General features: G+C 28.3%; 1 long non-coding RNA gene across 1 annotated transcript; it reads right to left on the reverse strand.

Moving 5' to 3' along the window:
• Positions 1 to 13071: 13071 nt before the first annotated feature.
• Positions 13072 to 14126, reverse strand: LOC102624023 (uncharacterized). The gene is made up of 2 exons (XR_370385.4): positions 13819 to 14126; positions 13072 to 13389 (listed from the first exon to the last, which is right to left on the reverse strand). It is a non-coding gene; the product is annotated as an uncharacterized LOC102624023 (long non-coding RNA).
• Positions 14127 to 18373: the final 4247 nt, after the last annotated feature.

Genomic DNA, 18373 nt, shown 5'->3' on the forward strand with positions numbered 1-18373 from the left:
CTTGAATTAAACACCTACACTAAACATTTCATCAACATATGTAGATTTGTCATCAATATGTATCTTTACCATCTTGATGACTCCTTTTGACAATTTGTTCCTTGCAAAATGAAGCTTTATATTAATGTCTTAATCCTCTCATGTAAACTATATTCTTGCACAAATGCAAAGCACATAAGCTGTCACATAAGACAGAAACTGAATCTTGTTTCATGCCAACTTCAATCCGCAATTCCTTAAACCATAAAGCTTCGTTAACTGTTTCAATAGTAGCTATAAATTATGCCTTAGTTGTAGAAATTGCAACGACAACTGTAGGCTGGCCTTCCAATTTATTAGACAATTATTAAGCATGAATAAGTAACCTGTTAGTGATTTTCTTTGGCCTAAATTCCTATCATAATTAGAGCCCACATATCTCCATAAATCTTTGTCATTTCCATTTTTTCTTCTATATCTCAAACCAAGATTAACATAGCCTCTAAGATACCTCATAATCCACTTAACCCTTGTCCAATGCTCCTTGCCTATTGATGCCATCTATCTACTAACCACATTCACGGCTAGAGCTGGCAACATGGGTCATCAGGTCGTATTCATGTCATGTCAACTTCATGTCGTGTCAAATTTAAGTCGGCCCATTTAATAATTGTGTCAAAATATTAAGACTCAAACACGATATAAAAAAAGAATTGGGTTATCCAATAACCCACTTAATATCTATATATTAAATAAAATTTTACATCAAACATTTATGCATACATACATAACACACACACACACATACATACATACATACATACATACATACATTATTTATCAATATTATAACATATGCATATTTACAAAATATTACATATTAACTCTATTGAATCTCTAAATGTATAAAAATTTTATAAATAAAACATTGTGTTTATATTCATCCTTTCAAAAATTAAAATAAAAGAGATAATTATCTCTAAGATTTAAGTTTTGATGATAAGAACCTGAAAATTATTTTAAAATAGAAAATATGATGGTGTCATTGATCGAGTAAATTTTTTAAGAACTTTAACCCTAACCTGACACGGAAAAAAATTATGTCGACCCGGACCAAACCCATTTAATAATCGTGTTAAATTCGACAAGTCATACCCATTTATTCATGTTGTGTTTGTTTCTTCTGACTTTGGACAATAGAGTTTCCAACACCTTTCTTATATACTTCTTTTAATACAATAAAATTGACCTCTCAACTCTATTTCTTATGATTTCCATCCCTAAAATCTTTCTTATAATTCTCAAATCCTTCATATCAAATGTAGTATTTAAAAAGATTCTTCAAAGCATCAATTTTAGTTATTTCTTTGTAGGTAATAAGCATACCATCCATATACAAATACATAGATATACTTATCATTAGCTAACTCTTTATAGTAAGCACAGTTGTCACAATTGCATCTTATAAATTCATAAGAAACCATAAACTCATCAAGCTTAAGATACCACAGCCTAGAGGATTGCTTCAGGCCATAAACATATTTCCAAAGCAAACACACATAATCCTTTTTACCTGAATCTTCGTATCTCTCAAGTTAAAACATGTAAATCTATTCTTGTAACTCTCCATGCAAAAAGGCAGTTTTCACATCAAGTTAGTCCAATTCTAAATTCTGAACAGTTCAATGCTAACAACACTCTGATAAAAGCATGTCTAACCAATAGTGAGAAGACTTCTTTGAAGTCTATTCCCTCTTTTTTAGTGTACCCTTTTGCAACAAATCTTGGTTTAAACCTCTAAGTTCCGATACTTAAGACCTTTTTTGACTTTATAAATTCATTTACATCTTACAAGCCTTCTATTTTTAGGCATTTTGACCGATTCCCATGTGTGATTCTTCTGATAGAATGGATCTCTTCATCTATTGTTTTTCTCCAATCTTTTACATTATGACAATTCATTGTTTTTCTAAAGATTTTAGGTTTTTCATCTTTAATCTTTTAGGTGCTCTCCATGACTAAATGATAACCCTATCGCTAGTCAACAGATAACCCTAAGACTGAATCTGTATAGGAGTTTCATCTTGGGATTCTAAGACTAAATATGTATAGGAGCTTCATCTTGGGATTCTAAGACTAAATCTGTATAAGAGTTTCATCTTGGGATTCTTCTCCCTCCCCTATATTAGAAACAACATCTTCTGATAATGCAATATCAAATCTTTTATTATGAATATGTGACACCACCTTAAAATAAACATCAATTGTAAGACCATCTTCACTTCTCTTTTCTACATTAACATTGTCAATAATTTTTTCTTCATAAAACACAACATCCTTATTAATTTTGCATTTTAGTAGATTTAACTCAATGAACCAAAGTCTATATCCTTTTACACCATATGAATATCGAATAAAGATGCATTTTAAAGCTTTAAGAGCTAATCTTCCTTGGCTTATATATGTGTAGCTTGACATCCAAACACCTTTATGTTTTCATAGTTGGCTAATTTACCAAACTAAGCTTTAAATAGTGTTTTACAATCAATAACAATAGAGGGGCTTAAGTTTACTAAACAACAAGTTGTATTCAGTGTTTCAGCCCACAAACGCATAAGCAACTTAACTTGAAGAAGCATGCATACTTTATCCACTAAAGTCCTATTCATCCTTTCAGCTAGCCCATTTTGTTGAGGAGTTAACCTCACTATCTTGTGTCTGATATTCCCTTTAGTTGCACAAAAATTGTTAAAAAACTTATTATAATACTCTGGCCTACTCTCAATTCTTAGTTTTTTTCCCCTTTTACCAGTCTATTTTTAACCATTACTTTTTCATTCTTTGAACTTCTCAACCACCTGATCCTTTTGCCTAAGTAAATATACCTAGACTTTTCTTAAGAAGTCATATATGAAGGTCAGGAAATATCTAATTACAATTAGAGATACAACTTGAAACTTGTCCTAATAAATTTCCCTAGGACACAATCTTCACAAAACCCCAAGTTTTCAATCTTATATTCACTTAACAAACCATATTTAAAGAGCTCTTTTTAAGCCCTTCTAACTTACATGCCTAAGTTTTAGATGCCAAAGTCTAGTTTTGTTTCCATAAGAACTAGATGACGCGGACACTTCATCAATGATAGTTGAGCCTTCTAGGATATAAAGTCTTATTTTTCTTATTCATTTCAACAAAACCATAGAATCCTTAACTACATTTAATGTACATGTTGTACCTTAACAATACATCTAACTTGATCTATCATACGAAGAGAGATCAGGTTCTTTTTAAGGTCAGGAACATGTCTTACTTGTTTGAGTTCATAAATAGAACTATCATGTATTTTCACATTTCTTTCACTAATAACTCAATATAGTGCATTATTTCCTATCATTACTTTACCACCATCAAATACTTGATACACACTAAAATAACCTAAGGAAGCATATGAAATGAGCAATTAAAATCTAAGACCCATTTACTTTCTTAATGGACATCTGAAGCAACCAAAACCTTAACGGATTCATAGCATTCATATTTAATGACAGTTGTATCATCACTCTAACTTTTCTACTTATTCTTTTTTTTAGACAATCTTTCTTGATGTGACCTTCTTTATGGCATTAGAAGCACTTTATGTGTTTGAACTTGTTCTTGTTCTTTTCTTTCTTATTCTTTTTCTTCTTCTCATTTTTCCTGTAAAGTCTCTTATGTTCCATCAACCCTTCTTCGGAAGCATTTCTAAGATTTCTTTGCTTTCCTTGCAACTATCTAGTGTTGACAACAAATTTGACTTCATTTAATTAAAGGGTTTGCCTTCCACACGTCAAAGTATCAACAAAATTATTTTATAATTTTGTTAAAGAGCTTATCAATAGCAATGCCTCATCTTCTCATCCAAAGCTTTATCAATTGTAGCTAAGGTGTCACATACTTGATTAAACTTATCAATATGTTGATCTGATGAAGTGCTTTCTGCCTTTATAACGATAAACATTCTTCTCTCATAAGGCAGCAACAATTAGTTCTCTTGCAACTTTTCTGATTACAGAATCAGCAAGCTCAAGATAATTGTGCTTTTTATTTTTTTTCAGTTTCAGCTTCCTGTTTTCTCAACTTCTTGTTCTAAAAACTTGGATGAAGAGACATCTTTACTTCTTTTTTTTTAACAGTTGGTTGAATTGTATCCCTCAACCCTTGAGTGATTAAAAATGCCTTTATTTTTATCTTCCTCATGTTGAAATCATTCTTTCCATTGAACTTTTCTAGATATATCTTTTATGATGCCATACTTAGATCTTGATTAGGAACTATACTCTTACACTAATTGTAGAGTTTGATTAGCATTTATTTTCACAAAACCAATACTCTACCCAAGATCACTCTTAAGATTAGTTCAAGTTGCACATACACTTAGATAAATCAAGAAGATTTAATTGAGACTTATAAATTGTAACAAGCTATAAAAAACATAAACAAAATGAAATAGAATCAAATTAGGCTAAAAAAAATAAAGAACATACAAATTTACGTGGTTCAATCTTATGCAAGACCTATATCTATAAATGAAACCACTAATGACAGCTTTCTTGATGATTCAAGGATTTTGTTAGAAGAATATGAAATTGAGATTACAGAGAACAAGGCTATGCTTTCTCTCACAGGAATCTCTCTCTACAATTCTCTAGAATCTTTCCTAAACTAGGCTGGAAACTCAGCTTATAAACTCATCAACTTATATTATACAAATAAACGCCATGTGTCTTGAACTGAAGCACTTAAAGTGACAATCTTATGCACATGAGCTTCTTAAGTTTGTTATAATCAAAATGATGATGATGAGTGCTATTTTGAAATTATAGCATCACATATTAAACACATGAATTTATTAAACCAATCTCCATTGCTGAAATACTGCCACTTAGTAAAGAGTATTTGTATTCATAAAACCTCAACTTCTTCTTTTGATAATGAAATCATGTGTAAACCCAAGCCCCCATGCGCCCATAGGTTTCGTTAATGCATTGTTTAGTGCATTATTACAGTGAAATTATGCATTTTAATACATGTCATTTTTGTAGCCAAATGTTGTTTTGCTTTGGCCTAATGCTAGACATAGTTCTAAAGCTATGTAATGTGGTATACCAAACAAACCCTATGTACATAAATGTCCAGACTTAGTGCATATATGGATTACAAATCTACATACATTAATGCATATATGGATTACAAATCTACATACATTAATTAATCTAACTCTTAGTTCACTACTAGAAAAAATTAATTACATACAGGGCAAAGAATTACATAAAACAAGCTGATGAAATAGTTTAGAAAAATTAACAAAATCATATATAACTTTCTCAAACAAAGATGAAAAAAAAATGAAAAAGAAATATACATCATTCAAAACAAGTTTAGGAGTGGCGGCCATTTTCTTGCCTTAGAAGTGGGACCATTTTCTTGCCTTTATGTATGAACTTAGGACCTAAATGAGCCTAAATAAAAGAGTTTATAGCATGAACAAAAGGCTCAAGAGTTATTTCCATAACAAATGAAGATTTAACACCTCTAATACCCTTATATACAACTATAATTTATTTTCTCTTGTATCTAAAATTAGTTGTTATCATTTTCTTTTATACAAACGAATACTCTAGAGATCATCCTTTCATATTATTAAAGAATATCTGTTGGAGGTAAAATTTAACTAATGGGAGAAAGAGGATACAAAATATGGCGCAACTAGTATTTTCTTCTGATGGGGGTTTTATATGATAGATAAACTATAAGGTCAATTGGGTTATAACATAAAATTTTATAAAATCAAATAGGCCAATATTGAGAGTTATAATGAGCAAACTATAAACTTGATCATGTTATAACAAAATTCTTTAAAACTAAAGTGCCTAAATGTAAAATTCAATAAAATGGGTCCAAGCGTACTTTTACTTTTTAAACTTAGGGGTTGTCCAACAAATGTACGAGTCATCTTACAGTGTAGGCCTGTATCTTATACAGCCGCTGCCAAAAACTAGAACAAACGGTATTTTACCGGTTGTTCATTAAATAATTTTTAAAATTTGTTTTTAATGCTTAAAAAAATATAGTAAAATGAAAAAAAATATGAAAAATTTAAATCTGAAACATAAAAAATCAATTAAATGAGAAAAATATTTTAAATTTTTTTAACATAAATAAATGTTAAGAAATTATAAAAATAATTATATTCCAATTTTTTTGGCTAAATACCAATTTAATGGGTGGATGTTTCAAGTTTATTTTGCATGTCTCTAATTTCGGTTAGTCTTTCTCATTTATTGGTTCATTTATTTCAATTTTTCAATCCACTAGTTTTGTGTTTAATGTTCCAACTAAATTCATTAAATACCAATATTTTAGGTTAAATTACAAATAAATTTCAGTTCTCGTAGGATGAGTTCCTAATTTTGGTTAAGCTTTCTCTCTTATTAGTATAAGGGTTTTAGCTAATAATTTCACTAGCTTTGTGTTGAATGTTCCCATTATCGAGGTAAGATTTCAATTATTTGGGTTAAGTACCAAATTACTTTGTATTGTTTAATTTTTGGTTGGATTTGTATCAAATTTTGGCTAAACTTTCCCAATTTAAGGTTAATATATTTCAACTTTTCAATCCATCAGTTTTGTATTTATTATTCCTACTAAAATTGTTAAAAATCAATATTTTGGGTTAAATTCCAAGTAAATTTTATTTCTCGTCGGAATAGTTCCTTATTTTGGTTAAACTTTCTCCATTATGGGTTCATATATTTCAACTAATAATTTCAGTGATTTTGTGTTGAATCTTCCTATTATCGAGGTAAAATTTTAATAATTTGGGTTAGATACCGATTTTACTTTGTAAAATTTTATTTTTGGTTCTATTGGTTCCTGATTTGGTTAATCTTTCTCAACTATAGCCTTATATGTTTTAACTTTTCAATCCTACTAAAATCGTTAAAAACCAATATTTTGGGTTAAATTCAAGTATATATTATTTCTCATTGGATAATTTTCCTGCTTTTGGTTAAATTTTCTCTCATATAGGTTCATTTATTTCAACTAATAATTCCACTAGTTTTATGTTGAGTGTTCCTATTATCTAGTCAAGATTCCAATAATTTGGGTTAAATATTAAATATACTTTGTAAGATTTGATTTTTGGTTGGACTAATCCCTAATTTTTGTTAATCTTTCTCAATTATAGGTTAATATATTTCAACTTTTCAATCCATGAGTTTTGTGTTTAATATTTCTATTAAAATCGTTAAGTAACAATATTTTGGGTTAAATTATAAATAAATTTCATTTCTCGTTGGACTAATCCCTACTTTTGGTTAAACTTTCTCCTTTATTGGTACATGAGTTTCAACTAATAATTTCACTAGTATTGTGTTCAATATTCCGATTATTTATGTAAGATTTTAATAAATTGGGTTAGATACCAAATTTACTTTTTAGATTTTATATATGGTTAGATAAGTTCCATATTTTGGTTAAACTTTCTCACTTATGGGTTCAATTACTTCAATTAATTAGTTCATTACTTTTGTGTTTCAAGTTCTCAGTGCCTATGTTATGTTTCAACATTATTGGTTAAATTCCAAGTTTATATTATAAAATTCAAAGGTACCTTTATTACGAAAAGCAAATAATATTATTAAGGTGAATCTCATTTTACTCCTCTTATTTCAGTAAATATCAACTTACAACAATATATTAAAATTTCACTATTGTAACCCCTATTCAATTTTCTATAAACTACAATCAATATTGTAAGTTAAAAGATTAGGAACTTACCTAATCTAATTATGTTGGAACATTTTGTTTTTCTTTTTAATCTTCTTGACTTCATGAGATTTCTTAAACTCAACTTATTTATACTTGAGCTTTTGATTATTATAGATATGCCTATTTTATTATTTCAAATTAATTTTACTCATTTTCTTTCCAAAATAAATTCTTTGATATCTCATGACTTCAGCCAAAATTTCATTTTTAACAATTGCATATGCAATTTGTACAGCTCAAATTTTTATTTTTCAAATGTTTAAGATAAAACAAATTATTTATTTATTTATTTATTATATGATTATCACAGGAATAGTGAAAATTAATTTTTATATTCAAATTTTAAGATTTGCAAATTAGAATTTACTTTGAATCCAATTCAACTAAGTCACCATTTATTTATCTTTAATTAATGCTTTCAACACAGTAAATGCATTTCAAATTAAACAATATTTTGTATAAAAAATACATTAGGAAATTAATGCAATCAAGAAAAAATAAAATATATTAAAACATTAATTCTTCTTCCTCAATTAAGTATTAAAAGGAAAATTTTCTCTTACAGATAAATTCAACCTTATAATTTAACAATAATGTTGACTACAATTTTAAAACTATTTATTTATTGCTCCAAATTGCAATAGATTTTTATCAGTCATAAAAATTAAATTTATTTAACATTATACTTATATAGTTGGATACATAATTTATACCTTAATTGATGTTGCCTTATTTTCAATTATTATATTTTAGTGATAGTTTATTTCATTGTATACTAATAGTGTTATAAATTTGTAATAATTGATTATACATCATATTTTTCATTGATTACTACTCGAATTATATAATATCTATTTTATAAGTGAGTATTACTCAAATTAATATATTATACTTTAAAATTTTAATTATTATACTTAAATCATATAATCACATATGCAATTAAGCATAAATAATGAAAAGGTCACTTCCCAAGGTTTGGGAAAATGATCATGTAGATCCCTAAGTTTTCACTAAGAGACACTAAAACCCCTTTTAACTATAATGCTTTTTGACTTTATTAATTCAAAAAAATTGACTCTAAAGTTTTATAATAAGTAGAAATATAATATTAAAATAAATGTAACAATATATACATTTTAAAATAATTAATATATAAAAAATATTTTAGTACTTTGCAATCTTATATTATATTAAACTAATTTTTTTAATAAATAGGAACATAATATTAAAATAAATATTTAAAAATTTAAATTATTTTCAATATTGTATACAAAATTTGATTACTATTAATACATGAGATATATTTTATTAATGATAAAATCTATTTAACCTAAAGATTTATTTAAAATTTTCTAACAAATACAAATATATAATTAAAATAAATATCATAATTTACATTTTAAAATTTATTTTATATATTAAAAAATATTTTAATATTATTAATTTATTAGACAAATTAAACTGTTTAAATTATATTTGTACTTATTAAAAATCTAAAAGTCAATTTTTTTGAATCAATAAATCTAAATTGTATTATAGTCAAAGGGGTCTTAGGGTCCCTCGGTGAAAACATAAGGTTTTATATGATCATTTTTCCAAATCTCAGGAGTGTATGTATCTTTTTCCCTAAATTATTTAATTCTCAGTGTTGCACTAAAATTATAGTTTTCTAGTTACATTGTTAATTTAGTTAAGGGTACAATACAATGTCAATAACAATATTGTAATAATACCTAAAAAATTATGCTTGATATTATTAAAAATTTAATTTTTAACAAATTGTACCTTGTTGACTTGATTGAGTGGTTTTCAAGCGGGGTTGAAAAATAAAATCAAATTATACACACTTTAGAAAAATACATTCAATTGGACTATATATATACACATTATTAAAACTTTTATTATTATAGAAGATAAAATCATATAGACTATACAAGACATTTCATTAAAAATATATAATATCATAAAAAATATCATAAGTTGAATTTAGTTTAATCATAATAATAATTACTATAATGACAGTTATTAACAATATAAAAAAAACAAAGATTATCCTTTGTTGTTTAGAAAAATGAAAAACCCTCTCATGTTTTAAAATAAATTCAAATCTCCTGCAACTCTAACTGTGTTAGCTTTATATATCATTGTACTATTTGACACATAGTTTTGATGTTAGCCATAAAATTTAAATATTTTTAGAGTATAAATAAAGTGAAATGACTTATATAACTCTAATGATTAAATAAATTTAATAATAAATTATCGAGAAAAATTACTTCACACACACACACACATATTGTGGATATATATAACCAAATGCTATTCCAATTTAAATGGATAATTTACAACTATTAGGGATATTTTCCCCAATTGTAATTTTTCTTTATAATTTACAATTTATTATAAAATAAAATTTGATCATTAAGGATATATAAGTTATTTTAATTAATTTGTATTTTCAAAATATTTAAATTTTATAGCTAACAATAAGATTATGGGTAGAATAGTAAAATGATATATAAAGCTAACGTTATTATAACTTTTGGGTGGGGGGGGAGGGGGGCAGTAGGAGGTAATTCTCATTTTCTCTTAACTATCATTAATGATAGTACTAGTAATAACTCAAGATCAAATATGTTACATGCGATAATTTAATAATGTAGCAAAATAAAAAAATTAAACAAAGTATGCAATAATTTAATTAATTTGTGATAAATTTGTATGAAGTAATTTGTGTAAGAGAAACTTTGTGAGTATAATCCAAATATCAAATATATGGTACATTATATATGCCTTGTATACAGTACAAATTTAAACCATTAATATTAGTCACTATTTCAACTAATATTGAGAATAACAATATTTGATGATCAATAAGGATATTTGGTACTATGAATAATTATAATTATTTGAAAACTATCCAATAGTTAAATGGAAAATAAGAAAAAAATATACTTAGTTTACACTAATATAAATATTATTCTCACTAATATAGACATTACATGTTTCAAAGTAATTTTTTCAGCCATAAGAAAATGCAAATTTTTCATGCTGAGAAGGGTGTCTTTGAAATTTTCCTAATTTAAATTGATAATTTTGATATTTAGATAAAATTGGTGTAGCTATGTGATAATTACTACTGATATTTGTCAGTTCCCACTTCTAATTCTTTCGTTCGGTAGCAGGTTTCATGCGTAAAAAATAAAAGCCGTTGGATTGCTTTTATAAGCAATTCAATGGAGAATAGGTTTCAAAATAAAAAATAAAAACGGCTGTATGGCATGCAGTGGCTGTATTATAAACGGACCCCAAATGTACATGCAATTGTAACAGTTAAAAGGGGACAAATAATAAGCATCAACTTTAAGGGGGGTAGCAATGGAGCCAAGAGTCAGCAATAGTAAGACGAAGTTGACAACTCAGAGAATAATGAATTCTGATTGGTCTAGCTCATTAAGAATCATAAGTCCAGCACAACAATCACAAGTACTTTTACAAGGACATTGTACGGACATGAGGAAAGCACGAACCTTTTGTCCTACTTATAATAGGAGAGCCTCTCAAAGGAAAGCACGTGTAAAGAAGAGCCAAAACCTCTGATCCAATCAGATCCTCCAACGAGGAATCGCCGACGCATGTTCTCGGAAAATGAAAATGAAGGGCTCCTGATATTCATTATTCAAAACATAAAGAGGAAATACCTAAATGCCAGCCCTTATCTGAAGAAGGAAGCTCCAAACAGCATATCTGCACAATTTGTAAATGTTTATAAGGCACCATCAACGACACTCTGGTGTAAAATGCCAAGTTAAGCTAAGGTAGTGGCAAGGTTACTCTCACTCACTCAACTCAATTTTTTTCCTATTACCATTAGGATTTTATCAAAAGCCCTCTGAATCCACTACTTCTATGTTGACTTAGACAATCAAAATATCATTTCTAACTACTACTGGCGTCACCTTCCAATAGAATTTACTCTTATTTTTTTAAGTCACTTATAACTCAAGAACTAGCTCAATGGTCCTAAAAAACGACATCGTAACATCTTAAAACCCATTGTTTTAGTTTCGTTTCACGTAATGGCTTAGAAAGCGCTTGTACCTATTTCACCCTCTCAAAAACTATCAAAAAACTAAGTCCGTAATATTTTAACTTTTATTTCAGAGCAAAAGTGACCTAAAACAATATTATTTATGTCAATTATTCATATAATACAGCTAATCATATAATATATTTTAATTATTTTTCATAGTGAAGTCAATAAGTTAAAAATAAAATTTGCATCATTCTATTTAATTCAATCAATTCTATTTGTTTTTTGAATATATATAATTATATCATATAAAGTAATGGTAAATATTTTAATTCGTTAAAAGATATAAATGTAAAATTACTAGTTTCAGACGTTTCTATTCAGGGGTAAAACTATGTTATAAATTGGGAGAACTTAAACACAGGGTGGAAAAGAAATTTAGATCAAATAAGGGTCATCACATAAAATTATGCCATCTGCATGAAAAATTTATAGTTTTGTCACCTTAGTTTGGCAAAATTAACATATATATTCTGTCAGTCTATCATTTTTCTTTGTTATTATTTTGAACAATCAAAGCAAAATCTTAGTTGCCACCTTTCGTCCTAGTTAATAAAAGCAAATATCTTGGTAGCTTATTTTCAGACAATAAAAAGTGAAAGCAAAAATGTTACTCATTTGCATGCATATTTGAACCCATTCACAATTTAACTAAATTTGGGCATCTATTCTAATTTCAGACAAATAAAATTAAATATTAAAGCTTCCTGACTTTGATTAAAGAACATTAGAATATCTTTCTTTCGTTCCTAGAATTTAGTTCAATTATCTAGCAAAGCTTTGTAATTTAAAAATAGGCCGGCCTGACCTGCTGATCCTAAAAATTAGGGTTGGCAAAATTCAGATCCGAATTGCCATTTTCATATCTAGATGCAGGTAAAATCCGCACTGGATCCAAGCGGATATTCCAAATATCCGGATCCGCAAAACTTAAATTTAAATAATTAAAAATATAATTTAAAAATTCAACAATTTAATTAATAATATCAAATAAATTTCAATTATAATCTAACAATTAACAATTTAACATAAATAACATATAAAATCAACATAAATCCATAAATAAAAATATCACAACATAAATCAAACATAAAAAAATAACTAAATTCTAAGTACATAACTATTAAAATTCACAAATAGAAAACATAACTAAATTCAAATACACAACCATTAAATTCCCCAAATAAAAATCCACGACTAACAATTGAACATAAATAACATACGTCGTTATAAATCCACAACATAAAAATATCACAACATAAATCAAACATAAAAAAATAATTAAATTCAAGTGCATAACCATTAAAATCCACAAATAAAAAACATAACTAAATTCAAGTACACAACCATTAAACTCCACAAATAAAAAACACTACAAATCCATGTAGATTCCAAGGCTCCAAGCTTCCAATCTAAAACGTCACGCCACAATACCGTCAATCATCAGGATCCTCCGCTCCTTCAGCATTCATAATTTGTTCACAATTCATAAAGTGAGTTACCTTATGTGAAAAAAAAAAAGAGATTAAGCATTTACATTATATTAAAAATTAATGCATTTAATTAAAATAATTAAACAAATCAACAAACACAATTAATCAAAATTAAATTCAATTCAATCAACAAAAAAAATTAAATTAAGCCAGTAACATTTTCAAATTTAAACAAATTTCTAGTAAATTATACTCATAACTCATTAAATACAATAAAAAATTAACCACAATACCAAGTTATTAATCAGAAAAAAAATTCAATCAACAATAAAATTAAATTAAGCCAGAAATATTTTCAAGTTTAAACAATTTACATTAAATTAAAGTCACTAGATACAATTAATTAATCAATCACAATACTAAATTATTAACAAAAAAGGCATGTATTTAATAGAAAAAAATAGAAAAGTAGTTGAAATAAGGGAGCAAAATCATTACCGGCAAATTAATTTCTTGGACGGTGAGGCTTGGACGACAACGTCACAACAACCTTTTGACGACCACCGCGAGCCTTGGATAGCGAAGCTTCAACGACAGATCAGGCGAGGCGAGCTTCGGTAGATCAAGCGAACTTCAACGACAGATCAGAAGAGGCTTCGGCAAGCTGCGAGGGAGACGGCGTCACAACGAGTCGGCCACTGGTCGAAAACGAGACTTATGGCTGCGGGCTGCTGGTGAGGTGAGTGTGTGGGAAAGTTGAATGAAGGGAGGCAACGAGAGAGTAGAGACATCGACACTAATAGAAAGTAGAAGGGTAAAAGCTTGTTTAATCCCTATATTATGAGGTTAGTGTCTATTTAGTCTATGTATTTTTAAAAATACCTCAAAATATCCCTGCTACTAAATATTGACACTTATGCCATTATTTTTTTTTATTTTTAACTTGCTTTTACAATATTACATTTTTACAATAATGTTTCTTTTTTGGATACTAATACAAAATTAAATTATCAAATTAAACTCAAAAATAAAATAAAAACAAAAAAGGTATATATTAATTTTTGTGGAAGCTCACGTATGTCTAAAAAATTAATATCGTAAAAAATTACATTATCAATTTTTTTAGAAAAATTAATATTTTAACTCAAGAGTATGTTCCACAAAAATTAATATATATTTTTTTATTTTATTTTATTTTTTGGTGTTAAACTGGTAATTTATTTTTTTCTTTTTAATAATGTCTAAAAAAATTATTATAATAGGGTTATTTTTTTCTTTCTAATAATGTCTAAAAAATTATTATAATATGGTAATATTATAAAAATAAGTTAAAAGGAACAAAAGATAATGGTAAAAGTATCAATAATTTAATGGTAGGGATGGTTTAAGGTATTTTTAAAAATATAGGGACTAAACGGGCACTAACTTCAAAATATAGGGACTAAACGAACTTTTACCCAAGTAGAAACGATTAGGGATTAGGCCTTTTTATTTTAAGTTAATATATTTTTTATTTTAAAAAAATCAGATCCAAATATCCGATTTTCTTGCATCTGGATATGTATCCGGATCCATGTAGATTTGAGTTTTTTAAATTTGGATCCGTATTTTTAAAAATGCAGATCCGAATCTTTGCGGATGCGAGCCTGACCCGGATTTTACTGTCATCCCTACTAAAAATAAAAACACGAGCCAACAATTTCAAATGTGGAAGTAGCAAATCCTAGTCCATTGCCATGCGCATTATATTCGTCTCTTCCGGGACCAACTCACGTGGTTTCGCGAGAACTTTTCGATCTCCTCTAGGCTGCCAAAAAAAGAAAAGGCAAGTTCGACAGCAAGGGGTCTTGTCTGTCAATTATCTAGGAAAGCTTTGTAATTTTAAAAATTACTCAAAACATTTCTCATTACTTTCGTAGTTGTTAGATCTAACTTTCTTAAAGTTAAAATAATATTTATGTCTAATATAATCTAAAATACAATACAAGTGGAAAATAAAGAATAATTAACTAGGTTTTATGTAAAAGAAAATACAATATAAATATTTTGGGTGATATTTAAAAATAAAAGGACTAACTAGAATCATCTCAAACCCTACCCACCCAAGAAGTTTATCTCGCTAATTTTACATAATACTATCAATTAAATATCTACATAAAATTATGGGTTAATAAAGTTAAACATTCGAAGGTATTGAGAATCTCATTAATTAAATCAAAATCTACTAAATGATGTAAAAAAATCTGAAACTATGTGATGAGATATGTAAAAGTTTTGTCCATTTTTTAAAGAGAAATGCTAATGTACTTTTCACTATAATTTTTAAAGTGTTACTACAAATGCGTCAATTACTTTACCATTGGTTATTATTTTCTTGTAACTTATTTAATTTTGTTACAAATTTTTTTATAATCATTGATCACTCGGTTATTATGGGCAAAATGTGTCTCTAGTCATTTCTATCAAAGATATGAACAAAAATTTGATATTCTCACTACATATATCACTACATACATGATTATTTCCCACAATGAAATCCTGTAATCTCACTTTTTAGAATCAATAATTGCAGGAAAAAGTTATTTACCCCGATTTTAACCCCAAATCGTGCTGTGAATATTGCCAAAAACAGTGTGTTTTTCTTTGATTGTTTTCCTTTTAATTGCAGTTGTGCAGCACGTGTGTGAGCATTCTCTATTAAACCGAACAACGTCGCTCTGCTTTAATTCATTGTAGTTGTGCAGCACGTGTGTGAGTATTCCCTTTGTCCTTCTATTTGCTATGAACCACAACACTCCACTCAGAACTTCCAAACTGTAGACTACAAACTGCAAAACCCTTAGTACAGAGCTTCCAAACTGCAAAACGCCAACTGGTTCATGAAAGTTGAATGTTGAACCTCTACATTGCAAAACCCGTAAGCATTTGTTTGCATTATTGTTCCTACATTTAATGATTGTGAGTTTAATCGTGAGCGGTTTGATTTTAAATTTATGAATCTTGAGCTGTTTCATTTTAATTTGTGAGCTAAACCATGAGCATTTTTATCTAAATTATTGTATTTTATTTGTTTCAATTTGCTGAACCATGATAACTAATTAATAATAATTAATTTGCTTAACCATGATAGTTAATTAATAATATTCTGTTTATATTTTAATTTGTTTCTAAACTTAATGAATTAGGGATAAGTAATTAATAATATTTAGTCTATATTTTTATTTGTTTCTAAACTTAATGAATTTGGGATAATTAATTATAATATTCTGAATTATTATAATGTACAGCAATAATGGATGAGGTTGATGAAGTGGAGGAATTGCAAAATTTACAGGAGGCTAATTTTGAAGGAAATATTGAAAACTTGGTGGAAAAAGTTGATGAGCCTACAGTTGGGATGTGTTTTAATAGTCCGGATGAAATGTTTGAATATTACAAAGCTTATGGCCAACAAGAGGGATTTCCAGTGATGTGGAGATGTTGTAGAAAAGGGGATGACACGAGTATGAGATATGTGACATTTACTTGCGAGCAAAACGGCAAGTCCAAAGGCAAATCCAATCATGTTTTGCGGCTTCAACCTAACCAGAAAATTGGATGCAATGCTAAAATTGGAGGACATTTTGTTAGTGGAAAATGGGTAATTAGAAATTTGTTCCTTGAACACAACCATGCCGTAAGTCCGAGCAAGAGTAGGTATTATTGATGCAACCGTACCATTAGTCCTTATGTAAAAAAACAGCTTGAAATAAATGAAGAACATGAATTAAAATGGCTCAAAGTTTCAAGTTTATTGCTGTTGAGGTTGGTGGCTCTGAAAATATCTCATTTTTAGAAAAAGATGCTAAAAATCATGTTAATAAAGCAAGACAATTAAGGCTTGGAGAAGGGGATGCGACTACAATTCAGAAATATTTTAAGAAAATGCAAGTAGAAAAATGATGGATTTTTCTTCAATCTTGACTTGGGTGAAGAGGGTCAGTTAAATAATGTATTTTGGGCATATTCAAGAAGCAGGGCATCCTACAAAGACTTTGGAAATGTTGTTACATTTGACACCACATACCTTACGATTAAATATGACATGTCATTTGCTCATTTTGTTGGAGTTAATCATCACGGTCATTCTATTTTGTTAGGATGTGGGTTGATTTCGCATGAGGACACTGAGACGTTTACGTGGTTATTTGACACATGGCAATCATGTATGTCTGGCTCTCCTCCCCTTGGAATCATCACAGACCAAGACAAAGCAATTGAGAATGTTTTTCCAAATATTAGGTATCAATGGTGTTTGTGACATATTTTGAAAAAGGTGCCTGAGAAGTTGGGAGGAAATGCAGAATATCATACCATTAGATTTTCATTGCATGTTGTTGTTTATGATTCATAGACTCCTGTTGAATTTGAGGAAGCTTGACATGACATGTTAGATAAATATGATCTTGGTGATAATCAGTGGTTAAATGATTTATATGAGGAAAATATCGTTGGGTTCCGTGTTTTGTAAAAATAACTTTTTGGGCTGGCATGTCAACCACTCAACGAAGTGAGAGTATGAATTTTTTTTTTATGCGTATGTTAACTCAAAAACAACTTTGAAGCAGTTTGTGGAGAAATATGAGAAAGCAATGGAAAGTAAAATTGAAAAAGAGTGGCAAGCAGATGCTAGGTGTTTCAACCAACGGATGCCATGTCGTGCCAATTTCACAATAGAAAAACAAGTTGAGGAAGTATACATTATTTCCATGTTTCAAGAATTTCAACAGCAACTAATGGATAAGATGTATTGTGAGGTTTTCAGTTGTGGGGGATCAGAATATAAAGTCATTGAAAATGATGGAAAGAGTAAAGAGAAGACTTTTTAAGTTATTTTTTAAAGGGACGACGATGAAATTTGTTATGTGTGTTCAATGTTTGAATGTAGAGGGATTATTTGCAGACACGCCATTGCTATGTTGATACGGAACTGTATAACATTTCTTCTTGAGAAGTATATTATACGGAGATGGAGGAAAGATGTGCGGAGATGTTACAGTCGAGTGAAAGTCAG

This window comes from Citrus sinensis, chromosome 1 (assembly GCF_022201045.2).
Source record: "Citrus sinensis cultivar Valencia sweet orange chromosome 1, DVS_A1.0, whole genome shotgun sequence".
Lineage (NCBI taxonomy): Eukaryota > Viridiplantae > Streptophyta > Magnoliopsida > Sapindales > Rutaceae > Citrus > Citrus sinensis.